This window comes from Gadus chalcogrammus, chromosome 4 (genome assembly GCF_026213295.1).
Source record: "Gadus chalcogrammus isolate NIFS_2021 chromosome 4, NIFS_Gcha_1.0, whole genome shotgun sequence".
NCBI classification, from domain to species: domain Eukaryota; kingdom Metazoa; phylum Chordata; class Actinopteri; order Gadiformes; family Gadidae; genus Gadus; species Gadus chalcogrammus.
Genome location: NC_079415.1, coordinates 21440515 through 21451414, shown reverse-complemented (window position 1 = coordinate 21451414; position 10900 = coordinate 21440515).

Sequence of the window (10900 nt, the reverse complement as noted above, 5' to 3'; positions counted from 1 at the left end):
AGGAGCCCGTCCAGAGACTGGGTGTGGGCTCTCACAGATGATACACTCTTGAGACGTTGGCTCAGTGATTCTTGGGGATTACTGCAGCGACCACGGTTGTTCAGAAGGGTGAAGCTGAAACACTTGAAATCCTAATTTATTCACACAATAGATTCATTGTCATATTCATATACCAAATGGCACAGGCCTACTATACTTTTATTTGTATATTTTAGGAGAAAATCGTATTCTTACACCAATATTTTCAAGATGTGAGTCTACTTCTTACAGCCTACTGGTGCTTTGGACAATGACAGAAGAAAAGATTGGGTGTTTATTATTAAATATGTACATTACTCGGTCTACCTTGTGCGTCAAACTGTTGAACAGAAACGTGTTTTTTGTTTGTTCTGGCCAGTCCGTCTACAGGGTGTGAATGTATCACTTTGCCATAAACAGACTTTCCTCAAGGGAACCAAAGGTGCTATCATTTACCGCTGAGGAAAAGTTGGAGGAAAGTCTTTGTAACTGAGCATCACTTGGGTATTTGCTGTATTTTGTGTGCAGTTTGTCCTGATAACGTTAATAACACTCTTGGAACTGAAACATACTTTGAAACCAGATCATTACAACTGCCACAAACTTTGCACATTCCCCAGAGAAACAAATTCCCTTAATGTGCTCTATTACAGATTTCTATAGCCTACAGATAACGATTCAATGAGTTGTACTTTGGCAAACACAGTTACTTAAAATAGCGCCGTCTTCACATAGTTGCCCAAATTAGTTTGCGTGTGTGACTGGACTGTTTATCCTGTGTGCAGCGCGGGTGGGAACCGTTTTCTGTGAGGGCAAGAGCCTCGACGTCTCCGGGGTTAGGAGAGCGTGTGAAAGAAAGTGAGACCATTCTTTCCAACATATATGATCAAATCAGTCCCTTGCCAACACTTTGGGCATCTGTGTCATTATCTTTCCTGATCAAGAACTATTTTAGTCCAAATACTTTAAAGGAAAATGGTGAGACGCAGTAAGGATTAAGGTATCTGAAGGAGGAAGGATTAACCGTGCATCCATCACCTCAATGAACTCCCTCTTACCCAACTAATCTGTTGGGACACACGCACGCACGCACACACACACAGACACACGCACACACACACACAAACACACACACACACACACACACACACACACACACACACACACACACACACACACACACACACACACACACACACACACATATATATATATATATGTATGTAGATACACTCACTTACACAGTGGTCGTTGACATTTAGACAATGTGTGTCATGCTAAATATATTCCCAGCTTTCAACATCTGGGAGTGTGGTGGAGGAGGGGGGGGGGGGGTGTGCCTATGCCTACGCTGCTATTGGTCCAGTTGGCTTTCAATCAATTACTTTAATTTATCTATGATTATTAATCACTTATTATTCTTGTAAACTCAGAGAGGATTATAAATAATTTCTACTGATATTGAGTGTAATCGGATATTAATACAAATAAAATATTTTAAAGTTAGAAGGTGTTGTTTGGGTGAATGTTGTTTTGATAAAAAAATACTTCTGGAGGCATCTTTTGAATACGACGCCCACTTGACAGGATAGAAAATCGTTCTATCTCAATATTCTCAAATTGGAACATGGTAGATCTTTTGGATTATTAAAGCTGGACTCCACCCATCGTGCTGTACTGATGGAGTCTTCGGCTCTCAGCTTTAGCTGTGAATCCTCCTTTCCCCACAGTTGGATTTATCCATACTGAAATATAAATCTTTAAACATTACAAATTCTGTAAACATTCAATGAAATCCAGGGTTCTTGGTGGTTGGCTCACCATCTTTATTGCTCTCTGAATACTTCAAGGTCCTTTCCTATATTGTCTGACTCTCAGGCAAGTCCAGACATTGTTGTGGTTTTACAGCCTCGAGCAGTGCTGGGCTGTGAGAGAGAGAGAGAGAGAGAGAGAGAGAGAGAGAGAGAGAGAGAGAGAGAGAGAGAGAGAGAGAGAGAGAGAGAGAGAGAGAGAGGTCTAAGCAGCTCAGTTGCTCTTAAAATACACCCATACACGTCACTGTAATACAGCACCTGGCTGTTTATTGTGTGTGTGTGTGTGTGGGGGGGGGGGAGTGATTGTGCTCTTCTGTCTAACATCACACTGAAATCTGTCTCTAAGCCGGTTATCTTTGAACTGCTCTATCTTTGAACTACTCAATTGTATAAATACACATAATGGCCCTCATTTATCAAACAAACGTAGAAATGAGTGCAAATCTGAACGCATGATTCATCTTACGATAGGACCCACGTGAGATTCACGAAACTTTCGTATCACACCAATCCCAGCGTACGAAGGATCTTGGTGTTGATAAATACGGCGGCTGAGATCGATCGTAATTAACGTAACACGCCCATATAAAAGCACGTCTTCAGAAGTCTCGCCCCTAACTTTTACGACATGGAGAAACGTCCTACGTCAAAAAAAAAGAGGAATTTTTCCGAGACCGAAATGGAGACGCTCGTGTCTTTGGTGGATGCGAACCGTCTGGTTTTGTTTGGTAGCCTAAAAGCTGGCATTAAAGGCAAGCAAAATAATGCCATATGGAAGGAAATAATTGTTGCAGTGAATAGTGTTTCCAATGTTCATCGGGCTACGGAAGAGGTTTGTTAATTAATTTAATTAAATAATAAATTAAATGTAAAATTTCTGTTATCTAGCTTAAAACATTTCACATATATGCTATTGTTTGCATTGCGTTAAAGTTATTTTTTTCCGAATAAGGTGAAGAAAGAATGGTCCGACATGAAGCTCAGCACCAAAAAACGTGTTGCGACTGTGAAGCGGACCAAGCAAGAAAGGGGAGGAGCCAGGGTGGACCCTAGCCTTGAACTGACGGCATTTGAGGAGCCAGTGGCTGGTCTCATCGAGTCTCCCTCCATTTCGGGCATAAGTGGCGGAGGAGACACCGATGCACTCCAGACCAGTCATGGAGGTAAAAAGGCCTTTGCAATTATTTAAAAAATATATATCTACAGCTTCCGTGTTACAAAGTAATGGCACAAATAATCTCATGATTGCTTTTTATTTTTAAAGATGAAATGCAAGCAGATTCATCCAAAATGGGAAAAGAGCCAAGCCCAGTTGAAGGAGCCGGAACGCGTGTCTGGCCGAATTGCTGGTTTGCACTCATCGGTCTTGACTGCAGAGGTCCTGGACAAACAAACAGAGATATGCAGGTCAATGGTGGACATCAATAACTCTCTGTTAGCGATTAATGAAACATTGAAACTAATCAATGAGAACTTGAAGAATAAATACATTTGTTTGCTGTACTTTGATCTCCGTCTTGTTTTTAACCAAAAGATAAACTTATTGCTTACCCTTTAAATATTAGAAGAGCCGAATTAAATCCTCCCTTCGTCGTAGAGCTCGAGCATGTGGCGCCTGTGGCCAGGGATCTCTGGGCATCGGGTCATCTGGCTGCAGGTCGGCAAATGGCACCCCATTTGCCAGCGCAATATTATGCAGAACCCCACATGCTAAAATAATATTGCAGGTATTTTCTGGGCTGTAGAGCAACGTTCCCCCCGCTGACCCGATGGACATCCACCTGCCCTTGAGTAGGCCTTATACATCGCTCCACTGTTGCCCTTGTGCGCGTGTGAGCGCTGTTGAAGTTGCGCTCCTGATCCGTGTTCGGATGAGCCAGAGGAGTTATCAGGTACTCGTTCAGGGCATAGCCTTTGTCACCTAGATGAATCACATCAAACTTTTAGTGCGATGTCTTAAAAGGAAAAAAAAGTGTGACTGCAGCGTAACTCTCCGAGGAGATGCTCTGACCATGTAGTGTGCCCTGATGTAGACGATGCCCAACGTTGCTATTTTGGAAAATAAAAGAATCGTGCGTTCCCCCAGGCCATCGGGCTACCATGTTCAGGATTGACATTCTGGCATCGCAAATAATCTGAACATTAACTGAATGGTAGCTTTTGCGGTTGATGTACGCGTAATCATTAATAGAGGGTGGCTTCATATGCACATGGGTACAATCAACCGCACCAATCACATTTGGAAACCTAGCAATAGCATAAAAATCCCGTTTGATTCCAGTTTGCTGATCGTTATTATATGGGAATTTAATATAACGTTCGGAGAGGGACATTATAGCTGCCAAAACTGCTGGAATGGTTCGGCTAATACTTGGCTGGCAGTGGCGGCTCGCCTATAGAGGGCGCTGGGGCGCCGCCCTCCCGCCGACCGGCAATCTTTTTTTTTTTAAATATATATATATATAATATATATATATTTTAATAATCTTTCTAATTTTGAGAATCAATCTTATTTTAATTGCATTTGAATAATGAATTTACTTTAGAATATCTTTAGATATTATACCCCATAATTAAATCTTCATTCACTTACATGTTCAACGTTCATTTTGGTGAAGCAGATTACTTCCGTGGGGCGCCTTTCGCTCAGCCCCACAAGCCTGAATGATTAGCCAATGGTTCTCCCGTTGCTAGGCAGAAAAGTACATAATTCCGCCAATCAGCGTCGTCGAATTTTGTGGCTTTGGGGCGCTGAAGATTCAGCCCCAAGCGCAGTGCACCGTCCACTGCGCGTAACCGCGCATTTGCAAGTACCGCAGAGATGAGCAACATGGCGACTTCGAGTGCTGCTATCACTGTTTCCATGGGAGTTCAGCTACGCCCTAATTCAGTTAAATCTTTACTTTTGAATCCCTTTGAAAGAAGAACATTCGCAGAAAAACTGCATGTAAAAGAACTCGGACCAGACAAGCCAGAAGTTAACATTAACCAAGAAACAAGAGAAAAGGATAAAGCCTCCTACAAGAGAAGTTTTTCCCGAGGTTGGTTCGATCGAAAGGCTTGGTTAACTAGCTGTGGGGATGCCAATGCAATTTTTTGTTTTCCTTGCATACTTGCATCAAAACTGGTGCGTGTGATAATTCATGGACACAGACAGGGGTGACAGATCTGAAACATCTGTCAGAACGGATCAAGAAACACGAGCGAGCAAGAGTTCATATGAACAACTGTGTGAAGCTAGCCATGCTCGGGCAAATTAGCATAGCTGCACAGCTAGATGAGGGACACCGCATTGCTGTAAGAAGGCACAATGAGGAGGTGGACAGGAATCGTCATATTTTGTCAAAGATCATCGATGCTGTGAAATTTTGTGGTGCCTTTGAACTTGCTCTGCGTGGTCATGATGAGAGTGACAAATCAGAAAATCCAGGCATTTTCCGAGGTCTAATTGATCTCATGGCCTCCATTGACCATGAGTTGGAGGTGCACCTGGAAAACGCCACCGTTTTTAAAGGCACTTCGAAGACCGTGCAAAATGAACTGTTGGACTGCATGTTGTCAGTTCTCAGAGACTGCATTTTGGAAGAGGTGAAACAAGCAGACTACAAGTTGGAGGTGCGTTTTCCAGGTGCACCTCCAACTCACCCTGCTGCATGATGAGTTGAACCTCATCATGCAGCAGGCAACATCCAATATTTCCAAGATCGGCCAGTTTTTTTCAGATATTGGGGGTTTTTCTTCTTTTTTCCACAAGTCGTTCAAACGAAAACGGCAGTGCTGGATGAAGTGGTGGGTCGTCGACTCCCGGGTGCTTCAACAACGCGATGGAACTTCCACAGACGTGCTGTTAACACAGTTTACGAGCACAAAGATGAACTGGTTAAGTGCTTCCAAATCATTCGAGACAGAGGAGACTTTGATGCCATGTCGAAGAGAGAGGCTGGGGGTTTATTGAGAATGTTGGAAGACGAGGCTTTCTGTTTTTTCTTGGCATTATTTCACAAGATCATGCCACATGTAGACATGCTCTTTAACCAGCTGCAGAAGAGGAACATAGACTCTGTCTTCATCGCAGGGATCACCCAAAAGTTCACTCAAAGCATACAGGCCATCAGGTAAGCTATGATTTTACATATTTGCTTAAAACATGCTTACATGTAGCCTTCAGTAAAAACATGAATCCACATGGCTGAGCACAATATAATCTCTCATAAATATCACAATTTCACCATGTTGGACTAGTGAATTTATATGTGATGAATCTAGATGACATTGACTAGGTCCAACACAACAACAGCACATACTTTAATACAGTTCTGGATTTATTTGATCAGCAATTTGGTTTCTAGTGAGTAGTTTCTTAGAGTAATTTCAGGATGGACAGTGACTTGTGAAAATTGTTTTGGACCAGGGACACTGTTCCTTCTCTTGTTGAGGATGAGGACTATAGGGGACCTGTACAGGGACCACCCGCGAAGAAACGGAGGGCAATGGAGGAAGAAACCCAACAGCATCTGGCAATAGCGGTAATCCACTTCTTTTTCTGTATTCCACTAGCCTATATGTATATTGTTTGCACATTTTTGTATTCAGAGTTGTCATTATTAGACATACTATGTTTACTGTATATCTACTGGAGTATGCAGACAGTCATTTTTTTCTCCACATTTATGTTTTTTAATTATTACTGTTAGCTTTACTTGCTAAAAAAATAACTGGTAGGAATATGCTGATTTTATTGTATTGTTGAACTGGAACATGTTTTCTGTGGTTATTATTTCATAGGTCTGTGACACCATTATGAGCCATGCCAAGGAGAGGTTTTCTTTCACCAAGCATCTCATCAGTGCTACTCTGTTGCAAGGTGACTTGTTCCCACAACACAGCAGAAAGTTCCCAGATGCAGCGCTGGAAACCACGGTGGATGCCTATCCCATGTTGGACAAAGGCAGGCTTAAAACAGAACTGTCCCTGATCTACGACCATGAGGACTTCAAGGGCTGCAGTGGAGCACTGGCTCTATTTCAGGTTCTAATGGGAAATAACCTGCAAGACGCATTCAGCGAAACTGTAAGTCTTCTCAAGATCCTCATCACCACACAAATGTCAACAGCAGAATCGGAGAGATGCTTCTCCACCTTAAAGAGGATAAAGACTTTCCTTAGGAACACTATGGCACAAGATCACCTCAATGCTCTGGCTATGCTCTCTATAGAGAAAAAACTCACAAGGGACATTCCAGATTTCAACAAAAGAGTAATTGAGAAATTTGCCAGTCAGAAAGACAGACGAGCAAAGTTCCTTTACAAGTAAGAGTTTTCCAAGAGCTCTCTTACTAGTCTCTCTCACCCCCCCCCCTCCTTCCCGTGAGGTGGACACTGGTTACAGACCCTCACAACCCCCCCACCCCCTCCTTCCCGTGAGGTGGGCACTGGTTACAGACCCTCACAACCCCCCCACCCCCTCCTTCCCGTGAGGTGGACACTGGTTACAGACCCTCACAACCCCCCCACCCCCTCCTTCCCGTGAGGTGGACACTGGTTACAGACCCTCACAACCCCCCCACCCGCTCCTTCCCGTGAGGTGGACACTGGTTACAGACCCTCACAACCCCCCCACCCCCTCCTTCCCGTGAGGTGGACACTGGTTACAGACCCTCGCAACCCCCCCACCCCCTCCTTCCCGTGAGGTGGACACTGGTTACAGACCCTCACAACCTCCCCCCCACCCTTTTAAGTGTACATACTGTATATAGTCCTCTGCAAACCTATTGTGGCATCATGCCTTCAGTGTGCATATTGTATTTAGTCTCCTCTGCAAACCTATTGTGGCATCATGCCTTCAGTGTGCATATTGTATATAGTCCTCTGCAAACCTATTGTGGCATCATGCCTTCAGTGTGCATATTGTATATAGTCCTCTGCAAACCTATTGTGGCATCATGCCTTCAGTGTGCATATTGTATATAGTCCTCTGCAAACCTAATGTGGCAACATGCCTTCAGTGTGCATATTGTATATAGTTCTCTGCAAACCTATTGTGGCATCATGCCTTCAGTGTGCATATTGTATACAGTCCTCTGCAAACCTATTGTGGCATCATGCCTTCAGTGTGCATATTGTATACAGTCCTCTGCAAACCTATTGTGGCATCATGCCTTCAGTGTGCATGCATATTGTATACAGTCCTCTGCAAACCTATTGTGCCAGCATGCCTCCAGTGTGCATATTGTATACAGTCCTCTGCAAACCTATTGTGCCATCATGCCTTCAGTGTGCATATTGTATACAGTCCTCTGCAAACCTATTGTGGCATCATGCGTTCAGTGTGCATATTGTATATAGTCCTCTGCAAACCTATGGTGGCATCATGCCTTAAGTGTGTCTTGAATCACCACACACAAGTGTGTGGAATTCATATTTCATTGTATTGGTTTAAATGCATACTAAGTTACCAACACAATGGCTTGGCCGTAACACACACACACACACACACACACACCCCCACACACACACACACACACACACACACACACACACACACACACACACACACACACACACACACACACACACACACACACAGGGAGAATGTTACCGTATGTCTAATTCAGTTTTTGTATTTGCACTCTTAATGTTGCTGAATTCTACAAGGCAAATATATTAACTTAAAACTTAATTCCCTGGCCCAATTCGTCTTTGTAAGTAAATGTTCTATTTTGCCTTTATTCTTTTGTCAGAATGCACCACAATGCTTCGTTTGTTTGTGAAAATCACAAAAAAATCTTCTGGGGGAGGATGCCCCCAGACCCCCCTACAGGGGTTTGGAATGCAAACGTTCAGCCCCCCCTCAAATAAATTCCACCAGCCGCCACTGTTGGCTGGGAAATACCAGACCTGTCCCCGATCTCCCGTTGAAAGGTCCCGGTGGCCAAAAACCCCAAGGTAGAGCACACCTTTCCTGGTTTTGTAGGCAGAGTCACAGAATCCAAGATGGCAGCATGTTAGGTTGTATGTGAGTTGTGAGTTTGTCTCTCTGTCTGTGTTCATTTTTTGCGCTATTTTGTTTCTGCTACTCATTGAGCACACTGGATTTAAGGATATTATCATTCAACATATGAAATGAATGCGGACTACCTGGACTCTGAAGGGCTAGAACAAAGGCAGCAGTAGCAGCCTTGCTAATTCCCAAGGCCTCAGCAGCAGCAGCAGTAGCAGCCTAGCTAACACCTCAAGGCCCCAGCAGCAGTAGCAGCCTTGCTAACACCTCAAGGCCCCAGCAGCAGCAGCAGTAGCAGCCTTGCTAACACCTCAAGGCCCCAGCAGCAGCAGCCTTGCTAACATCTCAAGGCCCCAGCAACAGAAGCCTTGCTAACATCTCAAGGCCCCAGCAGCAGCAGCCCTGCTAACATCTCAAGGCCCCAGCAGCAGCAGCTAGCATAGTAAACTCAGTAATTTAAAGACAATGGCATTTTTCTTAATTTTAGTATGTTTGTTGACATTTTGGGACCTGACTCCAAGGAATTGCCCCTTGGTGTGTACCACTAGCTATGTGTCGAGCATGCAATACACTAACTATAGTGGCACTGATGCTAATGTTGCCGGGCATTTTCAGCAACCACAGTCTAATTTGTTTTGGGCCTCAAACCTGTGGTCGGATCCACCTAGGGACTTACCTAAACTTCTACGTTTTTTTACTTTATATAATCTTACTCTTTCCCTTAAGGAAAGGCATTGCCTGGCTTTAACACATGAAAAAACTGCTTCAAAATGTAATGTGAGACGAGGAGTGATGATTGCGCTACTCTTACTTCTGTCTGGAGATGTGCAATCAAACCCTGGTCCTGAATTGCAATGTATCCAGACTCCCGCTGATTTAAATGTAATGTCTGGTCTCAAATGTATTCATCTTAATGTGCGCAGCTTAGTACCAAAGATGGACATGGTCAGATTTGGGTTAAATCAACAGCTGCAGACATTGTGGTCATCTCAGAAACTTGGCTGACAAAATCTATTACAAATGAAGACATTAGCATACTCGGATACAATGTTTATCGTAGTGATAGGCCCAAGTAAGGCGGTGGTGTAGCCATTTTCGTTAAATCAAGATTTGATGCTTCAATTGTTCTGTCTGAGTCTATCTCTAAGCAATTTGAATTTTTGGCATTGAAGGTGGAAATAGCAAAGTCCCTCTCTATGACTGTTGTCGGGTGCTATAGGCCTCCATCTGCCACAAAGGAGGCATTATCGTCATTGCAGCATCTTTTGTCCAAATTAAATTATAATGAGCTTTTAATGGCTGGAGATCTGAATTGGGATTGGCTAAATGCAGTTTCGGATGAATTTAAATCTTTCTGTGACTCTATTAATCTTATCCAGCTCGTCAACCTACCTACAAGGCCAAATCTTAAAAATTCTGAAAAGTCCACTTTGATTGATCTAATTCTCACAAATGTTCCTCATAAATTCTTATCCTTGGGAGTTTTCTGCAATGATTTGAGTGATCATTGTGTTGTTGCTACTTGCAGGGACACAAAACTCCCCAAACGTAAACCACGCATTATTTTCAAGAGGAATTTAAAAATATTTAATGAACAGGCTTTTCATCATGATTTGTCTTTGGTAAATCGGGGACAGATAGGTATTTTGCCGGACTTGGAGTTAGCTTGGACATTCTTTAAGGAACACTTTGTGAAAATTGTAAATAAACATGCCCCCATCGGGAAATTCAGGGTTAAGGGTCGAGATAATCCCTGGTTTTCCCCAGAGTTGTCAGATACCATCCATCGACGTAATGTGGCATGGGCCAAAGCCAGAAAAAGTGACTTGGCCTCTGACTGGTCTATTTTCAGGCAACTAAGGAACAAATGCACTACTCTTATTAAAAAGGCTAAATCTGAATATTATTTATATGTCACAACTGAGAACCTTAATAATCCACAGAAATTTTGGAAAGTAATTAAATCTATATCTGTAAGTAAAAGTCCTCCGGATCTTCTTTGGGAGCTGCCCCTGTGACTCCCTGCACAGAAGCTCCAAGGTTTTCAGGAGAACCCTTTAATTTCTTAC